This window comes from Mustela lutreola, chromosome 1 (genome assembly GCF_030435805.1).
Source record: "Mustela lutreola isolate mMusLut2 chromosome 1, mMusLut2.pri, whole genome shotgun sequence".
Taxonomy (NCBI): Eukaryota; Metazoa; Chordata; class Mammalia; order Carnivora; family Mustelidae; genus Mustela; species Mustela lutreola.
The window spans coordinates 151,905,846-151,924,615 of record NC_081290.1 but is presented as its reverse complement, the minus strand read 5'-3'; the positions used below and the strand labels follow the sequence as shown (position 1 = coordinate 151,924,615).

At 40.7% G+C, this 18,770-nt stretch overlaps 1 protein-coding gene across 5 annotated transcripts in view; it reads right to left on the bottom strand.

Moving 5' to 3' along the window:
• Positions 1–18,770, bottom strand: part of EXTL3 (exostosin like glycosyltransferase 3) — a 143,888-nt gene that overhangs the window by 65,491 nt on the left and 59,627 nt on the right. Inside the window, exon 1 of one of the 5 annotated variants that reach the window (XM_059176844.1) lies at positions 17,393–17,521. The exons of 3 other annotated variants lie outside the window; for them this stretch is intronic. The gene's annotated coding sequence lies outside the window, so the exon portion shown is untranslated. Of the gene's footprint in view, positions 1–16,856; positions 17,070–17,392; positions 17,522–18,770 lie in introns of those variants that run through there. One more of the 5 variants, XM_059176820.1, reaches the window with a different exon arrangement.

The following is an 18,770-nucleotide window of genomic DNA, read 5'->3' as shown; positions in this document are numbered from 1 at the left end:
TGTAGGCAAAGAGGCAAGCAGAGAGAGGGGGGAGGCAGGCTCCCTGCTGAGCAGAGAGCCTGATTCTGGGCTCGATCCCAGGACCCTGCGATCATTATGCAAGCCAAAGGCAGAGGCTTCAACCCAATGAGCCACCCAGGTGCCCTTATGCACTAATTTTTGGGGGCCATTTTTAAAGACTTACCTCTTTCATAAAGGTTTCTCCAACTACACTAGATTATTCAACTCTCTAAACACATACTCTATTCAGTATCAGAGAATTAAGAACTTAATCAACTGTTCACTGGTTTTATTTAAGTAATTTATTTCTCACCAGCTGGATTAAATCTCTTTATAGAAAGAAACTATTTTTCTCACCACTTCTGAAATCCCCTCTACTAAACTCTACAAAGTTCAGGTACCTGATCACTGCTCAATAAATGGATGATACTAGCTCTAAGTCATAATTTATATATTCACTCTCCTTCAAGTTTAAGATTTACAGCCTAGATAGTCTTGGTCCAAGGAAAATAAAATATTGTAAAATAAGGGAATTTCACAGCCAGGAGGAGGCTTGAAGTCCACCTGGACTTGTTCAGGAGTCCACACACTTTCATAATTTAGGAATGTTACATAATTTCCTCCTTAAAGTGATGTTGAAAATCCCTACCTACCTCCAGAGGATTCAATAACATTCATGAAAAATATTTGTGGGACACAGCTAAAACAGTGGTGAAAAGAAAATGTATGCACGGAGAGCCTACATTAGAAAAGAGGAAAAGTCTCAAATCAATAACCTAGGCTCCTACCTCAAGAACCTAGAAAAAGAACAAAATAAACACAAAGCAGAAGAAAAGAAATAAAGAGAAAAAATCAATAAAAACCAAAAATGAAATATCAATAGAACAAAGAGGTTTGTCAAGAGTTTTGACAAACTTTCAAGACTGACAAAAATGGGGGGGGCACTTGGATGGTTCAGTTGGTTAAGCATCTGCCTTCAACTCAGGTCATGATCACAGAGGCCTGTTATCAAGTGCCACATTGGGCTCCCTGCTCAGTAGGGAGTCTGCTTTTCCCTCTGCCCCTCCCCTCTGCTCCTGCTCTCTCTCTCACTCTCAAATAAATAAAATCTTTAAAAAAAAAAAAAAAAAAAAACTAAGAAAAAAAAGACACAGATTGCCAGTGTCAAGAACGAAATAGGGAATATCACTACAGTGCCTATAGACATCAAAAATGTAATAAGGGAAGAATGAAAAAACTCTACACACATAAATTTGACTTAGAGGAAATGGAACAATTCCTTAAAAAACACAAACTACCACAACTTACCCAATATTAAATAATTAATTTTATAATTATTAAATAAATTAACTTTATAATTCTAAAACTCCCCAAAGAGTAATCTCTAGCCCCAGATAACACAATCTCTACCACAGGGAACACTTTCTAGTTCATTTTATAAACCTAGCATTTCCCTAATACCAAAACCAGACAAAAACAGTGCCAAAAAAAGAAAGCTACAAATAGCTCTCATGAATATAGGCACAAAACTACTTAATAAAACATTAGTAAACAAAATTCATAATATATTTTAAAAAACTAAATTGTGTTGCATTTAAGTAGGGAAGTATTATTTTCATATAGCTAATCTTACCCAGAATAATGAAAATCCTCTCCATTTATTCACACCTTCCTTGATTTCTCCTATCAAAATGTTCTGCCATTCACACACACACGCTGTCTCATACTAGTTAATTTTTATTTTATGTTTTTAAATCATCTGTTCTCTTGGTTCTTCACTCCTTCACAACTTTTTTTTTTTAATCTTATTTATTTATTTGGCAGAGATATACAGAGAGAGCCCAAGTAGAGCAGCAAGCAGAGGGAGAGGGAGAAGCAGGCTCTCCGCTGAGCTTGGAAGCCCAATGTGGAGCTCAATCCCAGGACCCTGGGATCATGACCCGAGCCTAAGGCAGCTGCTTAACCAACAGAGCCACCCACGTGCACCTCCTTCACCACTTTTAAAGACAGTGGTTCTTCACCAGTTCCTCCTTTGTCCTCCTCTTTCAGTCTTCACTTACTAGACCTAGCCAATTAGCTTCAATTAGCTCTAACTGGATAACTGGATGACTCAAATTTACCTCTCTAAACTTGACCTCCTCCTGATATCTCTTTCACATGGTCAGTAACAGAGACATCCGTACCTTAATGTTCCAATGGCAGTAAGAGTACATCTATGATTACAAGGAGGGTACAGTACCAAGTTTCTTCTCCCAGCAAAGAGAGAGAGAAAAAAATTCTAACTACTTTGTACATAGAGATTTACCATGCAGATCATGGCTGATGCCCTACTTTCTACTATTTCCCTCCTCAAAAAAATTCTGCTGGTAACTGCAAAGTAGAATTCTTCATCTGTTAGCCACTCACTCCAAGGCTTGAAACAAACTATGTTCCTGGAAAGCAGAAGTGGTAAATAACTCAATTCAAACGTCCAAGAGGTAGGGTGCCTGGGTGGCCCAGTCAGTTAAGCATCCATCTCTTAATCACAACTCAGGTCATGATCTCAGGGTCCTGGAATCAGGCTCCACACTCAGCAGGAGTCGGCTTGAGGATTCTCTCCCTCTGGCCCTTCCCTTGCTCGTGCTCTCTCTCTCTCTCTAAAATAAATATCTTTTAAAAACAAAACAACAACAACAACAAAAGAAATCAAAGTCCAAAAGGTAAGCTGAGAAGTTGGGGTTCAGTTCTAATTTAGAATTCTTCATGCATTTGTATTCCCCCTCTTATCTCCTCATGATTATAACTCAATATACCAATGCCCTCTATTACTGCTTTTTCTTTGCAGTGGCCTTCTAGCATTCCTTACCACAACTGCCAAACTATCAGCTGGAACATTACCTGTAATCAGCACTCGGCTTTCAAGAGTTTGATGATACAAAACTATCCTACCAACTACTGACTGGACTTTTCTTCTTTTAAAACCAAACACTCTGATACTGAAACTCCTTGTCATGGACCTGGGATATCTCTGCTTATTCAGGTCTTCTTTTATGACTTTCAATAAACTTGTATAATTTTCTTCATGCCAGAAAAAAATCAGCAAAACTAAACTAAAACACTCAATGAAAGATTAAAAAAAAAAAAAAAAAAAAAAAAAAAAGCAGGAGGAGGAAAGAAGGGAATGGCGGGTTCCATTTGGGCTGCCATCATAGATCATATCTGAAAAGTATGGGGCAAGAAACAGAAAAATTCAACACTTTCCAGATTTTCTCACATGAGGAAACCAAAGCACAGAAGTTAGGTAATTTGCCTAAGATCACCCATACTAAATAAAACTTGGCTTCAAATCAAACTCTTAGACCTGCTTTGATGTGAAGGTTGATTTTAGAGTTGCCCACACTCTTAATCCCTTAACCATTACGATGAACTGCCTATGATATTAACTCAAGGAACACACATAAGGAACATGCATATTATACATAAATTATTTTAAAATTATCCATATTCTATTGCTTCACTGTAATCGTGGATAATAATTATAATTACAACACAGTAATACTAATTCAGAACATAGAGCTAACACTACATTCATATTTAAAATATTTAACTGCTCTATCCCAGAAACTAATAATATACTGTATGATAACTAAATTGAATTTAAATAAAAATTTTTTTAAAAAGGAAAAAGGTATGTATCTGCTTTAAAAAAAAACAGAGAGAGACAATAATATACTCAGAAGAAAATATCTTTGCCAGTGTACCTATGATTTACCTGTGTATCTGATGCACGTAGTACTATTTTTTTTCATGTAAGACAAACTGGCCCATCAACGAAGCAGAATTTCATTACAACCCAGGTGCAGGTTCTACAGATTTGTTTGTACGTTGTTGCTGTAACTGCCACAAGCCCTTCAAATAAGGTAAACATAATTCTGTACAGGAAATCACTTCAGCAAGGTTGCTGAAAGCAGTATTTCAGAGGTTTGTTTTGTTTTTAAATACTAACAACCCGGGCGCCTGGGTGGCTCAGTGGGTTGGGCCGCTGCCTTCGGCTCAGGTCATGGTCTCAGGGTCCTGGGATCGAGTCCCACATCGGGCTCTCTGCTCGGCAGGGAGCCTGTTTCCTCCTCCTCTCTCTCTCTGCCTGCCTTTCTACCTACTTGTGATCTCTCTCTGTCAAATAAATAAATAAAATCTTTAAAAAAAAAAAAAATACTAACAACCCAAAAGAACATCATTTCCTGATTTCCTACCAAACACAGGCATGACAAATAGCCTGTTACAGCAAGGTAGCACCTAGTTCAAAAATCAGGAAGTATGTTAATAATTAGTAAAACAATTCTCCAATACTAGCACTACTGTTAAGAGTCTGACTACTCTCTTTTATTGTTCAAAATAACAAAAGGCACTTTTCAGAGAAGCTAACTATAGATAAAAAATGACTGGTAAGAACTGCAAGTAGGCACTTCACAAGGTAAAGGAGATAGTGGCCATGTGTTGTTTTTTTTTTTTATTTAAATTCCAGTTAACATATAGTGGAACATTAGTTTCATGTGTGCAACATAGTGTTTCAACACTTGCATACAACACCCAGTAACTCATCACACCAAATGCACTCCTTAATCCCCATCTCCTATTTCACCCCCACCCACCTCCCCTCTGGGAACCATCAGTTTGTTCTCTACACTTAAGAATCTGTTTCTCAGTTTGCCTCTCTTTTTTTTTTCCGCTTTACTTGCTCTGTTTCTTAAATTCCATATGTGAGTGAAATCATATGCATCGTATTTCTTTTTCTCTAACTTAGTTCACTTAGCATAATACTCTCTTGCTCCATTCATGTTACTACAAAATGGCAAGATTTCATTCTTTTTTATTGCTAAGCAATATTCCATTGTGTGTACACACACACACACAAACACACACCCCTCATCTTTTTTATCCATTCATCAGTCGATGGACACTTGGCTGACACTTGGGTTTATAATTTGGCTATTACAGGTAATGCTGCTACCTGTAAACACTGGCATGCGTGCACCCCTTTGAATTAGTGTTTCTGTATTTTTTGGGTAAATACCTAGTAGTGCAATTGCTGGACTGTAGGGCAGTTCTATTTTTAATTTTTTTTCAGGAACCTCCATACTGTTTTCCAGAGTGGCTATACCAGCTTGCATTCCCACCAACACTACAAGAGGGTTCCTCTTTCTACATCCTTGCCAACATCTGTTGTTTCCAGTGTTAATTTTAGCCATTCTGACAGGTGTGAGGTGATTATCGTATTGTAGTCTTGATTTGTATTTCCCTGATGATGAGTGATGTTGGGCATCTTTTCATGTGTGTTAGCCAACTGTATGTATTCTTTGGAAAAATGTGAATTCATGTTTTCTGCCCATTTCTTAACTGGACTGATTTTTAGGTGTTGAGTTTGGTAAGTTCTTTATAGATTTTGGATACTAACCCTGTATTAGATATGTCAAATATCGTCTCCCATTCCACAGGTTGCCTTTTAGTTTTGTTGATTGTTTCTTTTGCTGTGCAGAAGCTTTTTATTTTGATGTAGTCTCAATAGCTTATTTTTTCTTTTGTTTCCCTTGCCTCAGGAGAAAGATCTAGAAAAATGTTGCTACAGCTGTCAAAGAGGTTATAGCTTGTGTTCTCCTCTAGGATTTTTTTTGGATTTCAGGTCTCACATTTAGGTCTTTAAGCCACTTTGAGGGTTTTTTGTCTTTGGTGTAAGCCAGTGGTCCAGTTTCACTCTTTTGCATGTAGCTGTCCATTTTTCCAACACCATTTTTTCAAAGAGACTATATTTTTCCCACTGAATATTCTTTTTGCTCTGTTGAAGATTAATTCACCACACAGTTGTGGATTCATTTCTGAGTTTTCTATTCTGCTCTATTTCTATTCTATTCTGTTCCATTGATCTGTGTCCAGTTTGTGCCAGTACCATAGTGTTTTCTTCACTACAGCTTTGTAATATATATTGAAGTCCAGAATTATGATGCCTCCAGCTTTGCTTTTCTTTTTCAAGGTTGCTTTGGCTACTCAGGGTCTTTTGTGGTTCCATTCAAATTTTAGGATTATTTGTTCTAGCTCTGTGAAAAATGCTGATGGTAGTCTGATAAGGACTGCATTAAATGTGCAGATTGCTTTGGGCAGAATAGACATTAAGCAATATTTGTTTTTCTAATCCATAAGCATGGAATATTTTCCCATTTCTTTGTGTCTGTCTTCAATTTCTTTTATCAGTGTTTTATAGTTTCCCGAGTATAGATCTTTCACCTCTTTGGTTAGGTTTATTCCTAGGTATCTTATTGGTTTTGATGCAACTGTGTATGGGACTGATTCCTTAATTTCTCTTTGTGCTACTTCATTATTGATGTATAGAAATGAAACACATTTCTGTACATTGATCTTGTATCCTGCGACTTTACTGAATGCATTATCAGTTCTAGCAGGCTTTTGGGACGTGTGTTTTCACAGTACAACAACCACAATAGCTTATTTACTGGACAAACCTAATTTGGATATAAAAGAAGGGAAACAGAAAGTTGTCACCAATTAAAAACCAAAATGAGGTAAGAAAAACTGACTGTACTCTGATCTACTGAGTTGAGAGTTAAGATAAAGATCCAGAGAACACCATCGGTAAGCCACCCTTATTACAGAGCTTTTAGAAAGAGAAAAACATGGGGAGGGTCTGTACTATGGTGAGTGCTGTGAAGTGTGTAAACTTGGCGATTCACACACCCGTACCCCTGGGGATAAAAATATATTATATGTTTATAAATATAAATAAATAAATAAATAAGAAAGAGAAAAACAGGTATTCTTTGGACTCAAGAGCAAATTTCTAAGGCCAAAGATGTTCCACAAATACCACTCACAGACAAATCAAGGTATTAACAAGTAAACAAAGATTCTTGATTAACCCAGGTCACCTGTTTAGTCTGTGATAAACCTGAAACCTGAAGTCTCAATACCTTGGTAAGTCTTCAATTTGAAAATTATCCCATTTCCTATTATCTATTTCCCTTACCACCAGTTTGATAACATCCCACATACCAAAAACACATGGTCTCACCAGTCAGTTTTAACTAAGGTTACAAACCAGATTCACGACTCACTCAAGAATTTCTTTCAAATGACAGACCCAGGCTCAGTCTACATTAACTGAATCAGAACTTCAAAGCATGGGGCCCAGGTTCCTATGCTTTGACAGAACTCCCAAGTGATTTTAACACAGGGTACTCAACTCTAACTCAAAACCACTGGACTAACAAAGAATTAATGACAACCTCTATCCTGATCAATGACATCTGACTCAATGTAATTATAGATAACTAAGGAAGACAAACAACACCACACCTTATTCATGTAAGAGTTCTACAGATTACATCATACACCTTTGGAAGACATAGACAGTATGGGAGACTTTCATTTGTTATAAATTATATTTATTTATATTTACAGCATACTCTAGATAACATACTTTATACATATTATTTCATTTCATCCTCACATCAACCATCTGGGATTGGGGATTGTTATTTATCCTTTACAGATAAAGAAGTGGGAATCATTGAGGTTAGGCAACTTGTTCAAGGCCATACAGAAAGCAAGTTGAGGAGCCCAGGTACAAACCCAGGTCTATCTGACCTATAGCCTACTTACTACTCACATGTTTACTCTTTGTTTACTCAACATTCATTTTGCCTTCATTCATTTAAAAATAAGCATGTACTAGTTTTATAAAGAAAAATATTATCTTGCTGCAGTCCCTTCAAAGTACACCACACTAGATTTTTCAATAAATAATGTAACAATCAGCTTTTTGGAAAAAATAAAGTCAGATTCCTGCATGACAAACCAAATCCAAAAATAAATCCCAATGGATTCTAGAGGTAATTGTAGTAAGTGAAACCATAAAAAGAACAAAAAGAAAACATGTAGTATCATCTCAAAGTTAAGTACAGCCACTTCTATAAGAAATCAAAGAAAAACAATCTGTAGAAGTTCCATAGATGTGACTACATACAAATCAAAAGCTTCTATGTATTTTTAAAAAATGTTTAGATTCACTAAAAAGACTGGGAGAAGCATCTGCAACATGACTTCACTTTAAGAGAAGTAAAAGCAATACAACAGTGATCAAAGGAAATAAACAGGAAATTACAATGCATACTTCATTTTATTTTGCTTCATTTAATTGCACTTCACATGTACTATGTTTTTACAAGGGGAAGGTTTGCTGCAACCCGAGTCGAACAAGTCTATCTGCCATTTTTCCAACATTTGCTCACTTCATGTGTCTATGTCACATTTGGTAATTCTCAAAATTATTTCAAACATTTTCATCATTATTTTATTTGTTAAGATGATCTGTGATCAGTTGATGTTACTACTGTAATTACTCTGGGGCACCAACAAACTGTGTCCAGCCAGAACGGCAAAATTAATAGACAAATGTGTGTGTATTCTGACTCCTCCACCTATGCTGTTCCCGTCTTTCCCTCTCCTCAGGCTTCCCTATTCCAAGATACAACAATACTGAAAATACGCCAGTTAATAACCCTGTGGTGGCCCATAAGTGTTCAAGTGATAGGGAGAGTCACACATCTTTCACTTTAAATCAAAACCCAGGAATGATTAGCTTAGTAAGGAAGGCATACTGAAAGCCAAGGAAAGCATGCTGAAAGTTGAGACAGGCCAAAAGCAAGGTCCCCTGTGCCAAACGAAACAAGCTGTAAATGCAAAGGAAGAATTCTTAAAGGAAATTAAAAATCTTCACACAAATAATAAGAAAACAAAATAGCCTTATTGCTGATACAGATGGAGCAAGTGGTGTGGATGGAAGTTCAAATCAGCCATGTAACATTCTGTTAAACCAAAGCCTAATCCGGAGCAAGGCCCTACCAGTCTTCAACCAAAGCCTAATCCAGAGCAAGGCCCTAACAGTCTACAATTCTGTGAAGGCTGAGAGAGGCAAGGAAGCGGAGAAGAAAAGTCTGAAACTAGCAGAGGCTGGTTCGGGAGGTTTAGAGAAATAAGCCATCCCTATAACATCAAAGTGCAAGGTAAAACAAGTGCTGCTGTAGAAGCCGCAGCAAGTTATCCAGAAGATCTACCTCAGATAATTAATGAAGATGGCTAAGCTAAACAACAGATTATTAACATAGATGAAATAGCGGCCTATTGAAATATGTCACCTAGGCCTTCCATAACTAGAGAAGTCAATGCCTGCCTTCAAAGCTTCAAAGGACAGACTATCTTGTTAGAAGCCAATGCAGCTAGGCTGAAGCCAATGCTCAATGATCATTGTGAAAATCGGAGGGCCCTTAATTGTGCTAGATTTACTCTGCCTGTGCTCTATAATGGGAAAAAATGCCTGGATGACAGCACATCTTTCTCCAACACAGATTACTGAATATTCTAAGCACACTGTTGAGACCTACCACTCTGAACAAAAGACTTCTTTCAAAATATTACTGCTCATTGACCACATTACCTGGTCACTCATGACCAAGAGCCCTGATGGAGATGGTAAGATTCATGTCGCTTTCATGCCTGCAAACACAATGTCCATTCTGCAGTCCACAGATCAAGAAGTTATTTCAATTCTCAAGCCATATATTCTTAAATAGTACATTAAATAGCTACCAGAGATAGTGATTTCTCTGACAGATTCCGGGCAAAGTAAATTGAAAACCTTCAGGAAAGGATTCACCATTCTAGGTGCCATGAAGAACACTTGTGATTCATGGACAGAGGTCAAAATATCAACAAGAGCTAAGACTGGAAGAATCTAATTGCAATCTTCATGGAGGACTCTGGGGAGAGGGTTGGGTTTCAAGACTTCAGTGCTGGAATAACTGCAGATGTGGTGGAAACAGAGAACTAGAATTAGATGTGGAGCCTGAAGATGGGAGTGAACTGCAGCAATCTTGTGATGAAACATTAATGGACGAGGAATTATTTCTTACAGATGAGCAAAGAAAGTAGTTTTTTGAGATAGAAACTACTCCTTGTGAAGATCCTGTGAAGACTGTAGAAATGACAACAAATGGGTCAGAATATTACAGAAACTTAGATGATAACATAGCAGTAGGTCTGAGAGGACTGACTCCAGATTTGAAAGAAGTTCTACTGTGCATAAACTGCAAACAGACAGCATCACATGCTACAGAGAAATTGTTTGTGAACGAAGAGTCAACTGATGTGGCAAACTCCACTGCTGTCTTATTTTAAAAAACTGCCACAACCACCCCAGCCTTCAGGACCACTACCCTGATCCATCAGCAGCTGTCAGCACTGAGGCAAGACCCTTCACTAGCAAAAAGACTGACCTGCTGAAAAATCAGATGACAACATATTTTAGCAATAAAGTATTTTTTAATTAAGGCTTATACATTTTTTAGACATAATGCCATCATACACTATTTTAATTGACTATGCTACAGTGTAAACATAACCTTTATATGCACAGGAAAACAAACAAACAAAAAATCATCTAACTTGCTTTATTGTGGTATTCATTTTATTGCAGTGATCTGGAGCCAAACCTGCAATGTCTCTGAGGTGTGCCCGCATACAAAAAAAGGGGCCCAAATAATAAATAGTTTTAAATGATTAATTATCCTGGCAATCATAGAAATGTTCAGATAAACAAGATACAATGACATTTTCCACATACAAATAAACAAAGAGTTGTAAAATTAGAATATATGGTGCTAACCAGGATCAAGGATAACATTCCCACACTCTGCTGCTGGGAGTGAAAATTGGCAGTCCTTCCAGAACACAATTTGGCAGGAAGTGATAAGTGCCCTGAAACTGCCTCCACTCTAATCCCACAATTCCACTTCCAGAAATTATTACTAGGTAAGAATCACAAATGAGACAAAGGATTTAACTTCAAGAATATTCACATCACAACATTAAAAAGTATACCACTTAAGAGTACTATACATCCCTGCACTACATTGGCAGCTACACACTGTGGCAGGAACTCGCTTGTATTAGTAGGAAGGTAAACAGAAAAGTAATTTGCCACTTGTAACAGAAGTCTTTAAAGTGTTCAGCAATTTCACTTTCTAGGAATATATTCCATGTGAACACAGCTTTCTTTTTAACAGCATACAGAGAAAGAAAAGTTTAAATTAAATGTTCAAAATGAGAAGCATGGTTAAGTATTAAGTATGATAAAATCCATGTCATTAAAATGATTATCAAGCTGTCAATAAGTTTTTCAATCACTTTATATAAAATTGCAAAATGTTCACAATACACTGCAAAGTGGAAAAATACAGATTCCACTATACTGAAGAGAGGGGGAAGAAAGACAAGCTTTCAAAATTAAGGTCTTCAGGGGCACCTGGGTGGCTCAGTGGGTTAAGCCTCTGCCTTCGGCTCAGGTCATGATCTCAGATCTCTGGGATCAAGCTCCACATCGGCCTCTCTGCTCAGTGGGGAGCCTGCTTCCCCCTCTCTCTCTGCCTGCCTCTCTGCCTACTTGTGATCACTTTACGTCAAATAAATAACTAAAATCTTAAATAAATAAATAAGGTCTTCAGCTGGATTTTGCTAAAGTGTCTTCCTGGAGCAGTCACTGACATGCAAGCGCCTGGAGTATAAACTAATTTCTCCAAGGTTTTCATGTCTCGAGAAAACATGATTTTTATTTTACACTATGAATGAGACAGAGAACTGAAGTAAAACTGTGCGAAGTCATACATAAATCAGCTTTAGGACTCAGGCATCCAACTGCAACCTTCATGGGTGAATTCAAATCCAGACTCCACAGTTTTGCTGCCCCTTTCCTTTACCCCCTGATTCACTGGGTCCCCCTAACTTCACAATTTCTTGTCCTTCTGGACTCATATTCTCTTTATCCTTTTTTAATTCATAAATTAAAGGACTGAACTAAATGACCTCAAAGAGCCTTTTAGATTCTTGGACCCCACTGATTTACCACCAACTGGCACACAAAAAGCACATACATACCTCTTTTACTGTGGGGTAAAATTTTACTCACATGTCAACTTAGGGCAGCAAGACTCTTCCCAAGACCTCCTTTTGTTTCACCTCCAAGGTTTTAAGCATAATGCTTTCTTTGAAGGCCCCCCTTAATTTTCCACTGAACCCATTAATAACAGGGTGCCCATCAATTACTTTCTAAGCCATAGTGCTTCTATATTTTACAGCTCCACTTCAGAGATAAAAACCTCACATTGGGAAAAGTAAGTCAAGGCTGGAAAAAACTTCAGGATACAAAAAGATTTTATCAGTCTGGACTATCCAAGCAGATGAAATTTAATATAGATAAAGGCAAAGTTCAGCACTGTATCTTAAAACTACATGGAAATGACATGGTTTAACAGTAGCAGAGACATAAACAGAGCTGTAATTTCAGTTGATGAAAATTTCAGGAAGTCAAGAATATAGGACGGGTTAGGGAAAGACAGTCCTTACCATCTTGCTTTTCTTTTCTTTTTTTTTTTTTTTAACCCAGTGTCAAAATGGAAAAGAGTAATGGTTACTCTCTGCTCTGTAAGGTAACACTATAGGTTGACTACCGTAAGCTGTGCTGAGTCCACTTTAAAAGGGACAACATTAACAAAGTAAATGGAGGGCAGAGGACTAAGAAGCTGATGAAGGGATTTGAAACTGTCAAATAAGAAACATCTGAAGGAAATGGGAATATTTACCCTGTGCAATAGAAGAGCTAGGAAAAGGAGAGCAGTAACTACAGGAGCCCTCAAAGTGAAGCAAAAGAATGAAGTCAGTAGGTAGAGACTTTAGCAAAATGGACAGTATATTACCATGAAAGGGAGATTACCACAGTTAGAAATGCAAGCTCTGTATCACTGAGTCCTCTAATTTTCTTTCCTCCAGAAAAGCCAGAAATTTTTATCTGAAATCTCCCCATTTCTGAAAGTCCACTCCTAATTTAAGTTTTTGCATAATCTGGGCAGCCAAATGATATGTATGCAGGCCTCTTTTGACAAAGCACACCAGTTTGCAATTTGTGTCTTGGGAAAACATGATGGCTACCTTCCAACATCTGAAAAACTGTCACAAAGAAGAGGCAGAGACATGTTTTACACTGCCCTAAAAGGTGACAATTACAGAGAGGCCAACTGCATGTCAACAAGGGAAAAGAAAACTAGTCTACAAATTCCAATGGGACATATTCAAATGGAGACAGGTCAATAAGTAGTATTGGCCAGGTCAAGAATTCTGCACTTATTACCACTGGCCTTGGTCAAAACCTCCCCACATCTCAGTTTTCTTTCTTACCTTCCCTTCCCCTCAAAAGAAGAAACAGTATTAACATTATCTATCTCTCAGAATTACTGTAAAAATCAAAACCCATGTAACAAAAAAAGAAATACATAAAAGTACTCTATAATGGCAAAGAACAATAGTAATTATGACATTATCATAACCTGCCATCATAAGGTATTTATCTATTTCTTTTATTATACAAGCTAAGGGTATACTCCCAATCTAATTCATTTCCTGCCACAGAATATCAAACATTTGTTGAAAAAAATGTTTAAAGTGTTTTAAAAATGCTAAATGTTGAGAGAACAAAGTTAAAATGATAACAATATAAAGAAGATAGGATAACAGAGAAAACAGTCACCAAAGCAAACATCCAGGATGTTAATCATTAACATTACCAACTAGTCTAAAAGGAACTGCACACAACTGAACACACAAAAGTAAGGACACATGTATGAGGGGCTGATGCACTAGGGCAGACAGTGATAAACTACAGCCAGCTGCCTCTTCTGTAAATAAAGTTACACTAGAACACAAACTTGCTCATTCAGTTATGGATTACATGTTTGTACTACTGTATGTATTTATTGTATATATGTATTATGTAGATACTGCTTTCGCTCTGCAGTAGCAGAGCTGAAGAGCTGCAAAACCTAAAATAGTTATTATTTGGTCCTTTACAGAAAAAATTTACCTACTTTTCTGTAAAAGTACTCTTCGGTTGCAAACCACACAGGTGGCTGAATGATGAGATACCTCATCTTCCTGTGGCTCCATCCCTAGGATTTTACTGGGTCGTTTCGATGCATGTGAGCAAAATCCCAAACTAAACATTAAAGCCTGAGTATAGGGGAGATAAATGTGCGCTAAATGGAGACCCCATATTCCTCTACACACTCAAGATTACAAAATTTTTAATACTATCTCTCTTCCACCTAGTAACATCACCAAAAAGATGTGAAAAATTCCCCGTGTACAAGGAGTGTGGGACTGATTCAGGCAGGAAAAGATCATGCTACCTCCATCCCTCTTAAGTTCTCAAACTCTCATATGTCTAAGCTCGACTATTTGCATGGAACATACAAATGCATGAAAAATCTTTTGGTTATCCTATCATTATAGGTTTTCAAAGTAGTTACCAAAAATTAAGAGGAAATAAAAATAAAATGGAAATAAATATGCTAACAGAAGTTTTCTGATATAAACTTAATATCCAGCAGAAATAAGTGCAGTTTTAGGACTTCATGGAAGATTCATATTCTTTGGCTCATTCTGAACTTATTACCACATGCAAAGTCGCTCAAATCTCTACCAACGGTAGATTGAGACAGATCTTCATTTTCCTAATACCTGACTCTACCTCTATTTCTGGCAATATTTCCAACCCTCCTCCAGGGCATTACTTGCCAGTCTCACCTCAGATAGGGAACACACACACACAGCCCTTCCACTATTCTCTCCTGCACCGAGACTTTTCACTCAACAGATAGCCTAGTGCCCAGAGGGAAAGGGCAAGTCCTTATCTAATCCCCACATTCTTCTTACAGCTTCCAACCATCCTTTGAACCTTCCACTGTGTCCTGTAAGTCCACTACTCAGGCTTACTCCATGTCTTATTTCTCTCTAACCTGCTCATTTAAAGTCTTTTTACTCATAGGTTAAAACTCTGAGACCTAATCATTAAGAGGTTCCAACTACATGCCAAACATTTAATGCCAGTTTGTTGGGTTTTTTTCCCCCTAGAAAATGGAGAGAAGGGGCGCCTGGGTGACTCAGTGGGTTAAGCCTCTGCCTTCAGCTCAGGTCATGATTTCAGGGCCCTAGGATTGAGCCCCCCACACACCACCATCGGGCTCTCTGCTCAGAAGGAAGCCTGCTTCCCTTCCTCTCTCTCTGCCTGCCTCTCTGCCTACTTGTGATGTCTCTCTGTCAAATAAGGAAATAAAAATCTTAAAAATAAAATAAAATAAAATAAAAATAAAATTTAAAAAAGAAAATGAAGAGAAATATGAAGGAATGAAGACACACTCTTGACAATCATTTGGTTAATAGGCATGCCCCCTGAGACCACAGACCACATCTTCAGGTATTAAATAAATATCTCAAGATTCTAACGATCCACAATTCTAAGTCTCCTCCAGAAAGCATTTAAGCGAGTTTCCCACATACTTATATGTACTTACAATTCCTCAGCCTCCCCCAGAGGTGGAAGATCAGGAAATTCCCACAGGATAAGGTATTTTTAACTCACCAAGTAACAGTTTTAGATGAGGAAATATTTAAGTCCCCCTGCTAAATAAGTTGTTGAGAATGTTTAGCTTTACTCAAGACTATCAAGAACCCACAGGTTACTATCCCAGGCACTTCAGATATACCCTATAATAACTGGATAGAACACACCAAAACTAATCTTGAGCAAAACAGGGTAAAATGCTGATAGTCTCCATGATCGCAACACACAAAGATCTTTTAAAAACAAGGAAACATGAGGAGCCCAGCCTTCAAAACTGAAGCTACCTAAATTAGAGCGAAAACAGGACAAAGTGAGGGGAAGAACCGCTAAAGACACCTCTTAAGTAAATCACATAATGCGGGGGGGGGGGGGGGAGGCCATACGCTGTTCTGATTTCCTCCTCCTCTTGCATTGGAGTTGAACTAAGAGGACTTGTCAGAAGCCCTTAAGAATTTGTTAAAAGGAAAGAAAAGAAGTCCAGGCCAACAAATTCGAGTCTTTTGAGAGCTACAGATAACAAAGAGGAACTGAACCACTGGCTCAAAGTGGAGAAGAGATATACACACTATCTGCAGTCTGGCAGCCCTGCCTGATCTTCAAAGCGCTCGGATTCGTCCTGTCCCCTGCAGCGCGCGGGTCGGGTCACCGGCTAAGATTTCAGTAGCGTGGACAGGCACTCCGCAGTCCCTCTCCTGCCCAGGCAGCGTTAGGCCCATCGCTATAGAGCTGGGCCTGGGCGCAAGAGTCTCAGATGCAGAGAACAGCGGCCCCTGGACCCTCGGACAGGAAGTGGCTATTCCGACTGCAGGCTTATGATCAAAGGAGGTGAACCCCTGAAAAGAACCAAAGCAGGAGCAGCTGCAGGCGACTGTGTGTGAACGCGGCGCGAAGCAGATGGTGGGAGTGTGTGCACAGGGAACAAGGGAGGGGGGCAGACCCGGGCTGCCCCTCCGTCCACAGAAGATGCTCTTACCCAAGCAGCTGGACAAACACAGGGGGCAAAGGAAGGGTGGAGGGCTTAGGCAGAAGACGCTGCACAGCCTGAAGACGAGCTTCCAGAAAAAGGGGTGGAGGTGGGTACGCTGCAACCCCAACGGGCTACCAGGGACGCCGGGGAGGAGGGAGGGTCGCGTTGAGAGCCCCCGGAGCCCGGTTACCCCTCCTCGCTGGTGGCTAAGGCCCTGGAGGTCCTCCCCCCAGACCCTCGAGAAGGCTGGGAAGGCCTACTCCGAGGCTGCACGCCCCCGCCGCGAAGGGTGGCAGCCTCCCGGCGGCTCCCGCGGCCCCGGCACTGCCGGACCCGGTCCCTCCCGCCCCCCTGCCCCGTGCCTAGCGCTTGGGGCCAGCCCCCGATCCCTACCACGAGCGCTTCCGGGCCGCCGCCCCCGGCTGCTCCGAGCTCCAGCCGCCGCCGCCGCCGCCGCCGCCAGGAGTCCGACCGGCTTCCAGTTCAGGGACGAGCCGCCGCCGCCTGCGCGAAACTCGGGTACCCCAAAGCCGCTCTCGCCGCCTGCTGTCCGCCTTCCAGGCCGCGCCGGATCCTCCGCTCCCCCTGCCGGCGGGCAGCCATTTCCGACAAGCGACTGCGGAACTTGCCGAAGTGCGCCGGGCCGGAAATGGCCGAACCTGGGCGCTCGGGAGCCCGGGAGGCGGGGGACGGTCGCCACTTTCCGGACTGCGTCCGAAGGGCCGCCAAGGCCTCGGGCTCCGCCGCCGGGCTCGCCTGAGTCCGGGGGCGGCGGCGGCGGCGGCGGCGCCGGGGATTGTGGGAAACGCGCGGCGAAAGCGAGGGCGACGGCAGCCAGCCCGAGGAGCGGGAAGGAAGGACGCGGCGGGCTCCGCTGGGCCCTCAGACCGGCGTCCTACGGATGCCCCTCGCCCCTTAGAAGAACCTACCTACGGAGTGCGGAGAGAATGCCTCCGACAGCTCTGGAACGGGTTCCGACTCCGAGAAGCTCGGCCGCTTCGAGCAGGCCCGGTGAAATCCAAGTCCAAAAATCAACCCAAACCGGTAGAAAAGGCCCTCCTCAAAGAACGGACCGTCCCCCAGCAACAGTCTGGAGTTTTGAAACACTTTGAATGTAACAACAAAGAAAAGGCCTGGCAGCTTGGATGCTTAACAAAACAAACAACAACAAAAACCCCCGGGGCTTTACAAAAACAATAGCTTAATCCAATCCTGTAGCAAAATCAACCAAAACTAGGAGGAAAAAGCAATACCGTTTGCAATACTGAAGAGCCAAGCCCTGTGAACCTGCAAGGGCCCCCTATCCTACAGTCAGTCTTAAGAGACCCTCACACCTGCAAAGTCAGCGCAGAATCTGAAACAATGGGGGTGGGCGAAGCAACTCTACCAGTCTGAAAAGACCCACCTGATCATTATTGTTAACTCAAGAAGGAGTTTAAACATTATTTAAAATCTATAAATGGATTCACTATTTTCTTAACATGTTTTTAATCCTCCAGATGGGCAGGGCTTCTGCTCCAAGGTTTCCTGAGCAGGGAACCCAGAACACCCAGAACACACCAGAACCAAGAATAGCGGGGCACCTGGGTGGCTCAATGGGTTAAAACTTCTGCCTTCGGCTGAGGTCATGATCCCAGTGTCCTGGGATCGAGCCCCGCATCGGGCTGTCTGCTCCGCGGAGAGCCTGCTTCCTCCTCTCTCTCTCTCTGCCTGCCTCTCTGCCTACTTGTGATTTCTATCTGTCAAATAAATAAATAAAATTTTAAAAGAAAAGAAAGAAAAAAAAGAACCGAGAATAGCTGGGGAGGGCCAGCGGTAGGCTCCTATCCCTGTGCGTGGGTGGTCTGGCACTCTAGCCAAGCTGCATCCCCAGAGACAGCTCCACAGCTGCCATATCCCACCCATACACCCTTCCCGGTAGAGCCCAGGCCCACGCTCTAGCTAGGAGGCCTAGAAAACACTGAAGATTGATTAGTTTCCCACAGGGGACAGTTTGAGCTGAAGATTCCACCCCCCAAAAAACTTTAAGAAACCTAGCAAACCGTTTTCCAGAACACACCCTTCATTCCTCCCTCTGACCCTCCTTTTTCTTCTTTCCTGACACCTCCTTACTCACCCCTATTTCCCTTTCTCCTCCTACCTCACCGTTTTCCTCACCTTTATTACTCTATGCTAGTAGTTTATCACTATGAGCAAATATTCAAAGTCCTACCGCTATCATGTATGTACAACAACCTTTCTAACTTTTAACCAGTGTGTTCAGGAAAGGGGGGGAGCAAATTTTTAAAAATCAGAAGCATTCCAGGA